The sequence below is a fragment of the Bombina bombina genome, chromosome 1 (genome assembly GCF_027579735.1).
Source record: "Bombina bombina isolate aBomBom1 chromosome 1, aBomBom1.pri, whole genome shotgun sequence".
Taxonomy (NCBI): Eukaryota; Metazoa; Chordata; class Amphibia; order Anura; family Bombinatoridae; genus Bombina; species Bombina bombina.
The window spans coordinates 1,135,084,906-1,135,099,365 of NC_069499.1; positions in this window are offsets into that span (position 1 = coordinate 1,135,084,906).

The following is a 14,460-nucleotide window of genomic DNA, read 5'->3' on the forward strand; positions in this document are numbered from 1 at the left end:
AGAAACCTTTTAAAGCACTAGTCCTTACTGTTTTCTCTCCTCTTCTCTGTGGGGAGTTATGGGGCCGCTCTTGTTACTTTACTCACGGCCGGTTTTTGCAGTATAATAAGTAAGGTCTTTGATTCCCTCCATTGTAGGGGTTTTCTCTTCAGTGGGTTGAAATTTCCACTTAGCATTCCACCAGCAGTTAAATTTTGCCGTCCATATAGCAGCCCTCACTTCTCGGGGCTTGGCGTGTGGAAAACACCGCCAGGTGCTTAGGGCAGGAGAACAATTGCTCAGCTACCTGTGCTAAGCTCCTCCTCCGGAACTCTCCATCTAGAGGGAATGCCATTTTAAACAACTTTCCAATTTACTTTTATTACCAATTTTGCTTTGTTCTTTTGGTATTCTTAGTTGAAAGCTAAACCTATGAGGTTCATATGCTAATTTCTTAGACTTTGAAGGCCACCTCTAATCTGAAAGCATTTTGACAGTTTTTCACCACTAGAGGGCGTTAGTTCATGTGTTTCATATAGATAACATTGAGCTCAGGCACGTGAAGCTTCTAGGAATCAGCACTGATTGGCTAAAAATGCAAGTCTGTCAAAAGAATGGAAATAAAGGGGGAAGATTGCAGAGGCTTAGATACAAGATAATCACAGAGGTAAAAAGTATATTATTATAACTGTGTTGGTTATGCAAAACTGGGGAATGGGTAATAAAGGGATTTTCTACCTTTTTAAACAACAAAAATTCTGGTGTTTACTATCCCTTTAAGTATGAATGGGAGCGATTTAGGTTCTTCCTTTCCCCTTCTTCTTCCTTTAAGAAACTGTTCCCCGTTCCAGACTCTCAGCTCGAGCTGTGGGGGACCGTCTCTAAGGTGGATGGGGCCATCTCTATGCTCGTGAAGCGAACAACTATTCCTCTCGAGGATAGTTTGTCGTTTTAAGAGCCCATGGATAAAAAGTTGGAAAACATGTTAAGGAAAATTTTCAACACACAGTGTTTGTTTTTCAACCAGCAGCGGCTGTAGCCACGGTTGCTGGAGCTGCGACATGTTGGTGTGAATCCCTGTGTTATATGGTCGAAAGGGAGACTTCCATCGACGAGATACAGGATAAGATTAAGGCGTTGAAGGTCGCCAATTCTTTCATGTGTGACGCCAATATGTAAACTATAACATCAATCAGGAAATAATTGTTCCTTCTTTGTGTCCTAATCCTTCTTCTTCTAAGGAGAGGTTACTTCATAATCTGGATGTGGTTCGGACCTTAAAGTTCTTCAGGCTAAGAAGGATTTCAGACAGTCTACATCTCTTTTTGTGGTGTATTCCAGGAAGCGCAAGGGGAAGAGGGCCTCTTCTACTTCTTTGTCCTTTTGGTTGAGGACCTTGATTCGCTTGGCCTATGAGACAGCGGGACATAAGCCTCAGAGGATCATGGCTCATTCAACTAGAGCTGTGGCTTTGTCTTGGGCCTTCAAGAATGAGGCCTCTATGGAGCAGATTTGTAAGGCGGCTACCTGGTCCTCCTTACACACTTTTAAAAAGTTTTACAAATTTTACGTTTTTGCTTCTGCGGAAGCTGTTTTTGGGGGAGAGGATTTTACAGGCTGTGGTGCCCTCAGATTAGGGTCCGCCTTTTTACCCTCCTGGTTTCATTCAGTGTCCTCCTGAAGCTCCTAAAAGTAATGAATGAAGCCATGGACTCTCCTCCCCTTTAGATGGAAAACATAAATTATGCTTACCTGATAATTTTATTTCCATCGTGGGGAGGAGAGTCCACGGTTCCTGCCCGTAACTCCGGTGGGCGGACCTAAATTTAATTATCTTCTGGCACCATTTATACCCTGATATTTCTACTACTGTTCCTTGTTCCCTCTGTAGAATGACTGGGGGATGAGGGGAGTGTAGGAGGTATTTAAGCCTTTAGCTGGGGTGTCTTTTCCTCCTCCTGATGGCCAGGTTCTTATTTCCCAAAATAGTACAATGTTATAAATGTATATCTTGCAGCGCCAAGATGTCAACCATACAAGCTGTGCTCTTGTTGCGGAATCTCCCAACCAGATCCCAAAATGTCAATAAATTAAAAGTGCTTAGTGAGTACAGCGCTACAAAGTCCTAGAGAGAAGGATTTGTGGCTAAAGATGGTGTCCACGATTGGTATAACTATAAGTGACGGGTTGATAGTATTGCAAATAGCCTATAGGTCTAAGTGCATAAATATTATAATATATACGAAAAATAATAACTTATAATGGATCAGATGCTCCTATATGTTATGCTAAAACCATTTATTTTGCTAATAACATTTTACTAATAACATTTGATTTAACATATATAATTAAAAATCCTTGACAATGTGTGTGTGCATAAAATATATAAAAGTCCTTTAAAACACAGTTCTATGACAGGATATTAAAAACAAATTATGGTACCAATATGTGCACATAAAAAAGGGGATTCCAGAATACAGTCTTAAAACTGAAGAATGGTCATGAGATCCTATGGTATACCGACTTTATAAAGTGTTCCAATGAAAAATATAAAAATGTGTGAAAAAATGTGAAAAAATAAATTAATTGCCTCTTAAAAATTCAAAAATAAAAAATATCAAAATATCAAAAATATATCAAAAATATATAAAAGTATAAAATTTGTGATATCACAACTGTGAAAAAATAAAAAATAAAATGAGTGAAGTGTTTCCAAAAAATATGCCTTGGTGAAAGTCAAATATATCCTTAAAAATAGTGATATATATAAGGTGTAACAAATGTTCCCAAAAGGTGCTGATAACTCCAAATGCAAATGGTATTGAGAAGTCTATTGAGACTTAAATGTATCCAAAGTATATATCCAAACAGGTGTAATTATATTGTGTAGGTCCTCTTCTTGAGGTGTGTATTAAAACTTCAGTATAACATCTTGAACCTAAAAAATAATGAGAAAAGCGGACATAGTGCAATAAAGTTACTAAAAGATAATAGTAGAGGAAATAAACTCACCATCTTATCTTTTAGTAGCTTTATTGCACTATGTCCGCTTTTCTCATTATTTTTTAGGTTCAAGATGTTATACTGAAGTTTTAATACACACCTCAAGAAGAGGACCTACACAATATAATTACACCTGTTTGGATATATACTTTGGATACATTTAAGTCTCAATAGACTTCTCAATACCATTTGCATTTGAAGTTATCAGCACCTTTTGGGAACATTTGTTACACCTTTTGGGATTATCTGTTACACTATATATATATCACTATTTTTAAGGATATATTTGACTTTCACCAAGGTATATTTTTTGGAAACACTTCACTCATTTTATTTTTTATTTTTTCACAGTTGTGATATCACAAATTTTATACTTTTATATATTTTTGATATATTTTTGATATTTTGATATTTTTTATTTTTGAATTTTTAAGAGGCAATTCATTTATTTTTTCACATTTGTTCACACATTTTTATATTTTTCATTGGAACACTTTATAAAGTCGGTATACCATAGGATCTCATGACCATTCTTCAGTTTTAAGACTGTATTCTGGAATCCCCTTTTTTATGTGCACATATTGGTACCATAGATTTGTTTTTAATATCCTGTCATAGAACTGTGTTTTAAAGGACTTTTATATATTTTATGCACACACACATTGTCAAGGATTTTTAACTATATATGTTAAATCAAATGTTATTAGTAAAATGTTATTAGCAAAATAAATGGTTTTAGCATAACATATAGGAGCATCTGATCCATTATAAGTTATTATTTTTTTGTATATATTATAATATTTATGCACTTAGACCTATAGGCTATTTGCAATACTATCAACCCGTCACTTATAGTTATACCAATCGTGGACACCATCTTTAGCCACAAATCCTTCTTATTTCCCAAAAGTAATGAATGAAGCCGTGGACTCTTCTCCCCATGATGGAAATAAAATTATCAGGTAAGCATAATTTATGTTTTTATGAGGGGATTTAAAAGGATTTTAATACTTTCAGCATGAATTTAATTAATATTTCAGTTCATATTCTAATTTAGTGCATCTCTTGGTAAGGCTTGCGGTGTTAACATTTTATTCTCACCGCTCACTTAAGACAACGCTGGTATTACAGGTTTTTCTAAACCCGACGTTAGCCGCAGAAAAGTGAGCGTAGAGCAAAATTTAGCTCCACATCTCATCTCAATACCAGCGCTGCTTACGGTAGCGGTAAGCTTGCTAAACATGCTCGTGCACGATTTCCCCATAGGAAACAATAGGACTGAGCTGGCTGAAAAAAAACCTAACACCTGCAAAAAAGCAGCGTTCAGCTCCTAACGCGGCGCCATTGTTTCCTATGGGAAAATACATTTTATGTCTACACCCTAACATGAACCCCGAGTCTAAACACCCCTAATCTTACACTTATTAACCCCTAATCTGCCGTCCCGACTTCGTCGCCTCCTGCATTATATTACTAACCCCTAATCTGCCGCTCCAGACACTGCCACCACCTACATTATACCTATGAACCCATAATCTGCTTACCCCAACATCGCAGACACCTACATTATATTTATTAACCCCTAATCTGCTGCCCCCAACATCGCCGCCACTATAATAAAGTTATTAACCCCTAAACCTAAGTCTAACCCTAACACCCCCACCTAATTTAAATATAATTTAAAATAATCTAAATAAAATTACTACAATTAAATAAATTAATCCAATTTAAAACTAAATACTTACATTGTATCTATTTTAGGATTTATTTTTATTTTACAGGCAACTTTGTATTTATTTTAACTAGGTAGAATAGTTATTAAATAGTTATTAACAAAAGTACCTGTAAAATAAAACCTAACCTAAGTTACAATTACACCTAACACTACACTATAATTAAATCAAATCCCTAAACTAAATTCAATTAAATACAATTAAATAAAATAAACTAAAGTACAAAAAACCCCCCACTAAATTACAGAAAATAAAAAAATAATTACACATTTTTAAACTAATTACACCTAATCTAAGCCCCCTAATAAAATAAAAAAGCCCCCCAAAATAATAAAAAATCCCTACCCTATACTAAATTACAAATAGCCCTTAAAAGGGCTTTTTGCGGGGCATTGCCCCAAAGTAATCCGCTCTTTTACCTGTAAAAAAAAAAAAATACAATACCCCCCCAACATTAAAACCCACACACCCAACCCTACTCTAAAACCAACCCAATCCCCCCTTAATAAAACCTTACACTAACCCCTTGAAGATCACCCCACCTTGAGACGTCTTCACCCAACCAGGCAGAAGTGGTCCTCCAGACGGCCAGAAGTCTTCATCCGATCCGGGCAGAAGAGGTCCTCCAGACGGCCAGAAGTCTTCATCCAGACGGCATCTTCTATCTTCATCCATCCGGAGTGGAGCGGGTCCATCTTCAAGCCAACCGACGCGGAGCATCCTCTTCTTCCAACGACTCCCAATGAATGAAGGTTCCTTTAAATGACGTCATCCAAGATGGCGTCCCTTGAATTCCAATTGGCTGATAGGATTCTATTAGTCAATCGGAATTAAGGTAGGAAAAACAGCCAATAGAATGCGAGCTCAATCCTATTGGCTGATTGGATATTTGAATAACTGACCTCCCTCTCTCCCGTTTCTCTCCCCTCCAATCCATCCTAAATGCATCTGCCAGGCTAATCCACCTCTCTCAACACTCTGTTTCTGCTGCACCTCTCTGTGAGTCCCTCCACTGGCTCCCCATTCACAACAGAGTTAAAGTCAAAGTTCTCACCCTAACCTACAAAGCCCTCACCAATGCTGCGCCACCCTACCTGTCCTCACTCATCAACAAATATAATCCTGCCCGTCCCCTAAGATCCAACAATGACCTGCTTCTTGCGTCCTCTACCATCACCTCCTCTCATGCTAGACTACAGGACTTCTCTCGTGCGGCTCCAACCCTCTGTAACGCACTTCCTCGAGCTGTCAGACTTGCCCCTAACCTCTCCTCCTTTAAACGTTCCCTAAAGACCTTTCTGTTCAGGGAATCCTATCATCCGACTTACTAACAAACTAACTTCACTTAACTAACAGTTGCCCTCTATCTCCTCACTACTATCATTCTCACCTTTGCAGTCCCCACCTCCTGTTTCTCATCCTCCTACCCATCTAGATTGTAAATTCCCACAGGAATAGGGCCCTCAATTCCCCCTGTATTTGTCTTATCGTATTGTTTCTCCATTGTACTGTTATCCTTGTAACCATGGGCAGCGCTGCGGAATCTGTCGGCGCTTTATAAATAAAGAATAATAATAAAGAATAATAATCTAAAGTACGGAAAAACCCCCCACTAAATTACAGAAAATAATAAAATAATTACAAGTTTGTTAAACTAATTACACCTAATCTAATCCCCCTAATAAAATAAAAAAGCCCCCCAAAATAATAAAAAGCCCTACCCTATACTAAATTACAAATAGCCCTTAAAAAGGCTTTTTGCGGGGCATTGCCCCAAAGTAATCAGCTCTTTAACCTGTAAAAATAAATACAATACCCCCCCAACATTAAAACCCACCACCCACACACCAAACCCTACTCTAAAACCCACCCAATCCCCCCTTAATAAAACCTAACACTATCCCCTTGAAGATCACCCTACCTTGAGAAGTCTTCACCCAACCGGGCCGAAGTCCTCAACGAAGCCGGGCGAAGTGGTCCTCCAGACAGGCAGAAGTCTTCATCCAAGCCGGGAAGAAGAGGTCCTCCAGATGGCATATTCTATCTTCATCCATCCGGAGCGGAGCGGGTCCATCTTCAAGACATCCGACGCGGAGCATCCTCTTCATCCGGAGTCTTCTTACTAAATGACGGTACCTTTAAGTGACGTCATCCAAGATGGCATCCCTTCAATTCCGATTGGTTGATTCTATCAGCCAATCGGAATTAAGGTAGATAAAATCCTATTGGCTGATCCAATCAGCCAATAGGATTGAGCTTGCATTCTATTGGCTGTTCCAATCAGCCAATAGAATGCCAGCTCAATCCTATTGGCTAATTGCATCAGCCAATAGGATTTTTTCTACCTTAATTCCAATTGTATTTAATTGTAGTTAATTTAGGGAATTAATTTAATTATAGTGTAGTGTTAGGTGTAATTGTAACTTAGGTTAGGTTTTATTTTACAGGTAAATTTGTCTTTATTTTAACTAGGTAGTTATTAAATAGTTAATAACTATTTAATAACTATTCTACCTAGTTAAAATAAATACAAAGTTGCCTGTAAAATAAAAATAAACCCTGAGATAGCTACAATGTAACTATTAGTTATATTGTAGCTATCTTAGGGTTTATTTTATAGGTAAGTATTTAGTTTTAAATAGGAATAATTTAATTGTAGTTATTTTATTCATATTTATTTAAAATATATTTAAGTTACGGGGGGTTAGGGTTAGACTTAGGTTTAGGGGTTAATACATTTAATATAGTGGCGGCGACGTTGGGGGCGGCAGATTAGGGGTTAATAAATGTAGGTAGGTGGCGGCGATGTTAGGGACGGCAGATTAGGGGTTTAATAAAATGTTTGCGAGGCGGAGAGTGCGGCGGTTTAGGGGTTAATATATTATAGTTTGAATGTTTCTTCAAAAGGCTTTATTCACAATTTTTGTTGTTTATAGTAGAAAGTTTAATAAAGAGAGCTTCAAAATATTAACTTTTTTGTTTAATAGCAATTATTTTGGTAACCAATTTCCATCACTATGGACCCAGAAACAAATGTATCTTTTGAAAAATGTTTGTATTGCATGGAAGCTCAAATCATTCCTCCTGTGCAGTTTTGCTCCACATGTGTAAATAAAATGTTATTGTCTAAAAATACAGATATCCGCTCTGAGCTATCTGTCTCTCTGGATAATATTTTCATTGACATGTCTCATCATTCTCCTCAAACGTCCCAAGCCTTAGCAGTGTTAGATGCAGTGCCCTGCGGTTCCTCTCAAGTTCCTGGGAGTTTTTATTTGCCAGGAGATTTTGCTGCGCAGATAAGGCTGCAGAAACCACAGAAGTTATCAGCCTTTTTTATTGCTGGTAAGAGAGGAAATCTAAGAACATATCTCATACAAAGAGTTCTGACTCCGCTATTTCCGCGTTAGTCAACCTCTCTGTTATCTGAAGATCATTTCTCAGCGGCTTCTGAGGGTGAGATCTGACTAGTCCAGCAGATCTAGAGGAGATTAATTTTAGATTTATGATGGAACATCTCCGGTTACTTTTAAGGAAGGTCCTAGCTACCTTGGAGGACTCTGACTCTACTGTCTCTGAGAGTCCTAAGAAGTCTAATAAGCTTAACAGAGTGTTTGATGTCAAACCTTCTTCTGTAGAGGTTTTTCCAGATTGTAAATTGGATATTATAGCTCAGGAATGGGAGAAGCCAGGGATTCCCTTTTCTCCGTCCCCTGTTTTCAAAAAAATGTTTCCTGTTGCTGATTCTGTTTGTGAATCGTGGAGCACTGTACCTAAGGTAGAGGGTGCTATATCCACTCTAGCCAAAATAACTACTATCCACTATCCCTCTCGAGGATATCGCTTGTTTCAAAGACCCTATGGATAAAAAAACTAGAAGCCTATTTAAGAAAGATGTACATTCATCAGCGTTTACAGTGGCAAATATTGTTGTGGGTGCTGCATCTTATTGGTTCGACTCCTTGTCTTATCTAATTTCAGAAGAGACTACTATAGAGGAGATCCAGGATAGGATCAAGGCTCTAAAGGTGGCTAATTCTTTTATCTGTGATGCCAGCATACAAGTGGTTAGGCAGGGAGCCACAATTTCTAGCCTTGCAGTTTTAGCTCGCAGAGCTCTGTGGCTAAAATCTTTTTCGGCAGATGTTACATCCAAATCAAAACTTCTATCCTGTAAGGGCAAGACTTTATTTTGGCATGGTCTGGTCGAGATCATTTCCGAAATTACTGGGGGAAAGGGCTCTTTCCTATGACACGAAGGCTAGACCTAAGGGTCGACAGAATTCTAATTTTCGTAACTTCAAGGGAAAAAGTCTTCCTCTTCTTCTTCCAAGCTGGAGCAATCCAGGACTTCATGGAGATGCAGTCAACCCTGGAATAAAGGGAAGCAATCCAAGAAACCTTCCTCTTAATCTAAGTCAGCATGAAGGGATTTAATTCTTGCCCCCTCCCCCCCCAGGGGCAGATTTATCCTGTCAAGGTTATCTGCAAACCAGGTGAAGAGAGAGGCCTTCTTAAACTGCGTAAGGGTCCTATCTTCTCTGAGGGTGATTGTTCCAGTTCCCGCAGTGGAACAGTGTCAAGGATTCTATTCAAACCTTTTTGTGGTTCCCAAGAAAGAGGGAACTTTCCGACCCATATTGGACCTCAAGTGTCAACACATTTCTCAAGGTTCTGTCCATCAAAATGGAGTCTTCATTCCATTCTACCCTTGGTTCAGGAGGGTCAGTTCATGACTATCATAGACCTGAAGGATGCGTATCTTCATGTTCCCATTCACAGGGAGCATCACCAATTCCTGCAGTTTGCCTTTCTAGACAAACACTTTCAGTTTGTTGCTCTTCCTTTTGGAATAGTGGTGGCGCCATACCTGGACGACATCTTGGTATAGGCGCCATGTTTTCAGCTAGTAAGATCTCATACAGAGATGTTGTCTATTCTACTCGGGTGGAAAGTGAATCTAGACAAGAGTTCCCTGGTGCCAGACAACAGGGTGTGTTTCTTAGGAACGATTATAGACTCTCTGTACATGAAGATTTTTCTGACGGATGTCAGAAATTCCAAACTTCTTGTTTCTTGTCTTTCTATTCAGACCTCTATCCGTCCATTAGTAGCTCAGTGTATGTAGGTAATTGGAAACGAGCAAAAGGAATAATGTCCATGGACGCAACCATTAGACCATCTGAGACCTCTACAGGGAGTGCAGAATTATTAGGCAAATGAGTATTTTGACCACATCATCCTCTTTATGCATGTTGTCTTATTCCAAGCTGTATAGGCTCGAAAGCCTACTACCAATTAAGCATATTAGGTGATGTGCATCTCTGTAATGAGAAGGGGTGTGGTCTAATGACATCAACACCCTATATCAGGTGTGCATAATTATTAGGCAACTTCCTTTCCTTTGGCAAAATGGGTCAAAAGAAGGACTTGACAGGCTCAGAAAAGTCAAAAATAGTGAGATATCTTGCAGAGGGATGCAGCACTCTTAAAATTGCAAAGCTTCTGAAGCGTGATCATCGAACAATCAAGCGTTTCATTCAAAATAGTCAACAGGGTCGCAAGAAGCGTGTGGAAAAACCAAGGCGCAAAATAACTGCCCATGAACTGAGAAAAGTCAAGCGTGCAGCTGCCAAGATGCCACTTGCCACCAGTTTGGCCATATTTCAGAGCTGCAACATCACTGGAGTGCCCAAAAGCACAAGGTAAGGTGTGCAATACTCAGAGACATGGCCAAGGTAAGAAAGGCTGAAAGACGACCACCACTGAACAAGACACACAAGCTGAAACGTCAAGACTGGGCCAAGAAATATCTCAAGACTGATTTTTTCAAGACTGATGGTTGCTGCTGCACGCAATGTTGATGGTGAACAGATCAAAACACTGACAGAATCCATGGATGGCAGGCTTTTGAGTGTCCTTGCAAAGAAAGGTGGCTATATTGGTCACTGATTTGTTTTTGTTTTGTTTTTGAATGTTAGAAATGTATATTTGTGAATGTTGAGATGTTATATTGGTTTCACTGGTAAAAATAAATAATTGAAATGGGTATATATTTGTTTTTTGTTAAGTTGCCTAATAATTATGCACAGTAATAGTCACCTGCACACACAGATATCCCCCTAAAATAGCTATAACTAAAAACAAACTAAAAACTACTTCCAAAACTATTCAGCTTTGATATTAATGAGTTTTTTGGGCTCATTAAGAACATGGCTGTTGTTCAATAATAAAATTAATCCTCAAAAATACAACTTGCCTAATAATTCTGCACTCCCTGTACAGTTATGCATGCTTAGACAATGGAACGAAGACCACTCGAATCTCTTGCAGAGGATAGCTCTGGATCCCCTAACAAGAGATTCTCTATCTTGGTAGATTTTTCAGGACCATCTGTCTCAAGGTACATGCTTCCTCAGACCATCCTGGGTGATTGTGAAGACTGATGCCAGCCTGTTGGGCTGGGGAGCAGTTCGGGGTTCTCTAAAGGCTCAAGTGCTTTGTACTTGAGAGGAGTCTTCTCTTCCCATAAACATCCTAGAGTTGAGAGCAATCTTTAATGCTTTAACAGTCTGGCCTCAACTAGCTTTGGTTCGGTTTATCATACATCAACCACCAGGGAGGTCTCTCTCTCACTCTCACTCACTCTCTCTCTCTCTCACTCTTTTTCTCTCACTTTCTTTCTCTCACTTTCTTTCTTTCTCTGAACCTGGCCAACCGGAGGAGGCAAAGACACCCCAGCCAAAAGCTTAAATACCTCCCCCACTTCCTCATAACCAAAGTCATTATTTGCCTTTCGTCACAGGAGGTTGGCAGAGAAGTGTCAGAAGATTTCGAAGTAGTCTCATATGGAGGGTAGTACTCTTTGAGATGGGACTAGAGTTTTAAGTAGTCCTGTCAGCCTCTCAGTGAGAGTGTTGGTATATACCAGGTTATAAAATTATTATTTATTATTATCTTTAAAGGGCCATAATACCCAAATGTTTTTACACTTGAAAGTGATGCAGCATAGCTCTAAAATGCTGACTAGAAAATATCACCTGAACATCTCTATGTAAAAAAGAAAGATATTTTACCTCAAAAGTTCCTCAGTAGCCACATCCCATTGTAAAGGATTTCTAAGCAGCATATTAGTATGTCTGTCCTGGGACAGCTGAAAGGATGAGCTTTGTGCACTCTCATCTTATTTCACCAATCAGGTAAAGGAAGTTTACTATGAATTCTCATGAGAGTTAAGTGAAATCTCATGAGATCACAGTAAAAGAGTTCATGACCTCAGCAATGCTAATGCTGATTGGTTGCTGTTCATTTCTTTATTTTTTTATTTTTTATTTCCCTGCAGCTGGGAGCAGCTGAGTATAACTTTTTACACAGAACTAACTCTGCTGAGCAGAGGAGATTGTGAGGTAAAATATCTTCCTTTTTTACATAGAGATGCTCAGGTGATATTTTCCTGTCAGCTTTTAACAGTTATACTGCATCAGTTTCAAGTGATTTAGCATATGAGTATTATGTCCCTTTAAAGTAACCTCCAATTAAAATGTGTATATACGTAACAATATTTATTCCTAAATTCTTAGATTAGTTAATTTTATAAACAAATTGAATTACATTTATTTAGAAACTAGATTATGAATCAATTTTGCTTCTTTGAGTTTGTCCTAGTGTGGGTTGTTATTCAAAATAAAAACCCATCCTTCTTTTCTTTAATCATTCCCGCAAAGATTTGCTAGACCCTCGGAACTGAACATATCAATGGCTATTTGTGAAACGCCACCCTAAGCAGCAAATACCTTTTTGGTTGTAATGCCATTCCTGAACCATAGGTGGCAGCAGACAACCAGAAATGCAGTCTCACCATCAAATACTGTTAATAGCAAACATACGGCTAGATTACGAGTTGTGCGTTAAGGTAAAAAAGCAGCGTTAACAGGTTCTAACGCTGCTTTTTTACGCCCACTGCTATTACAAGTCTTGCAGGTTTAGGGGCATAGCACACTTCTTTGGCCTTACCGCAAAACGACTTACGTAAACTTCGTAAAGTCTTTTTCTTTCATGTAATTAGCAAGAGTCCATGAGCTAGTGACGTATGGGATATACATTCCTACCAGGAGTGGCAAAGTTTCCCAAACCTCAAAATGCCTATAAATACACCCCTCACCACACCCACAAATCAGTTTTACAAACTTTGCCTCCTATGGAGGTGGTGAAGTAAGTTTGTGCTAGATTCTACGTTGATATGCGCTCCGCAGCAGGTTGGAGCCCGGTTTTCCTCTCAGCGTGCAGTGAATGTCAGAGGGATGTGAGGAGAGTATTGCCTATTTGAATGCAATGATCTCCTTCTACGGGGTCTATTTCATAGGTTCTCTGTTATCGGTCGTAGAGATTCATCTCTTACCTCCCTTTTCAGATCGACGATATACTCTTATATATACCATTACCTCTGCTGATTTTCGTTTCAGTACTGGTTTGGCTTTCTACAAACATGTAGATGAGTGTCCTGGGGTAAGTAAGTCTTATTTTCTGTGACACTCTAAGCTATGGTTGGGCACTTTTTTATAAAGTTCTAAATATATGTATTCAAACATTTATTTGCCTTGACTCAGGATGTTCAACATTCCTTATTTTCAGACAGTCAGTTTCATATTTGGGATAATGCATTTGAATCAATAATTTTTTCTTACCTTAAAAATTTGACTTTTTTCCTGTGGGCTGTTAGGCTCGCGGGGGCTGAAAATGCTTCATTTTATTGCGTCATTCTTGGCGCGGACTTTTTTGGCGCAAAAAATCTTTTCTGTTTCCGGCGTCATACGTGTCGCCGGAAGTTGCGTCATTTTTTTGACGTTCTTTTGCGCCAAAAATGTCGGCGTTCCGGATGTGGCGTCATTTTTGGCGCCAAAAGCATTTAGGCGCCAAATAATGTGGGCGTCTTATTTGGCGCTAAAAAATATGGGCGTCGCTTTTGTCTCCACATTATTTAAGTCTCATTTTTCATTGCTTCTGGTTGCTAGAAGCTTGTTCCTTGGCATTTTTTCCCATTCCTGAAACTGTCATTTAAGGAATTTGATCAATTTTGCTTTATATGTTGTTTTTTCTCTTACATATTGCAAGATGTCTCACGTTGCATCTGAGTCAGAAGATACTTCAGGAAAATCGCTGTCTAGTGCTGGAACTACCAAAGCTAAGTGTATCTGCTGTAAACTTTCGGTAGCTGTTCCTCCAGCTGTTGTTTGTACTAATTGTCATGACAAACTTGTTAATGCAGATAATATTTCCTTTAGTAATGTACCATTACCTGTTGCAGTTCCATCAACATCTAATGTTCAGAGTGTTCCTGATAACATAAGAGATTTTGTTTCTGAATCCATTAAGAAGGCTATGTCTGTTATTCCTCCTTCTAGTAAACATAAAAAATCTTTTAAAACTTCTCTTTATACAGATGAATTTTTAAATGAACATCATCATTCTGATTCTGATAATGGTTCTTCTGGTTCAGAGGATTCTGTCTCAGAGGTTGATGCTGATAAATCTTCATATTTATTTAAAATGGAATTTATTCGTTCTTTGCTTAAAGAAGTACTAATTGCTTTAGAAATTGAGGATTCTGGTCCTCTTGATACTAAATCTAAACGTTTAGATAAGGTCTTTAAATCTCCTGTGGTTATTCCAGAAGTTTTTCCTGTTCCTGGTGCTATTTCTGAAGTAATTTCCAGAGAATGGAATAATTTGGGTAATTCATTTACTC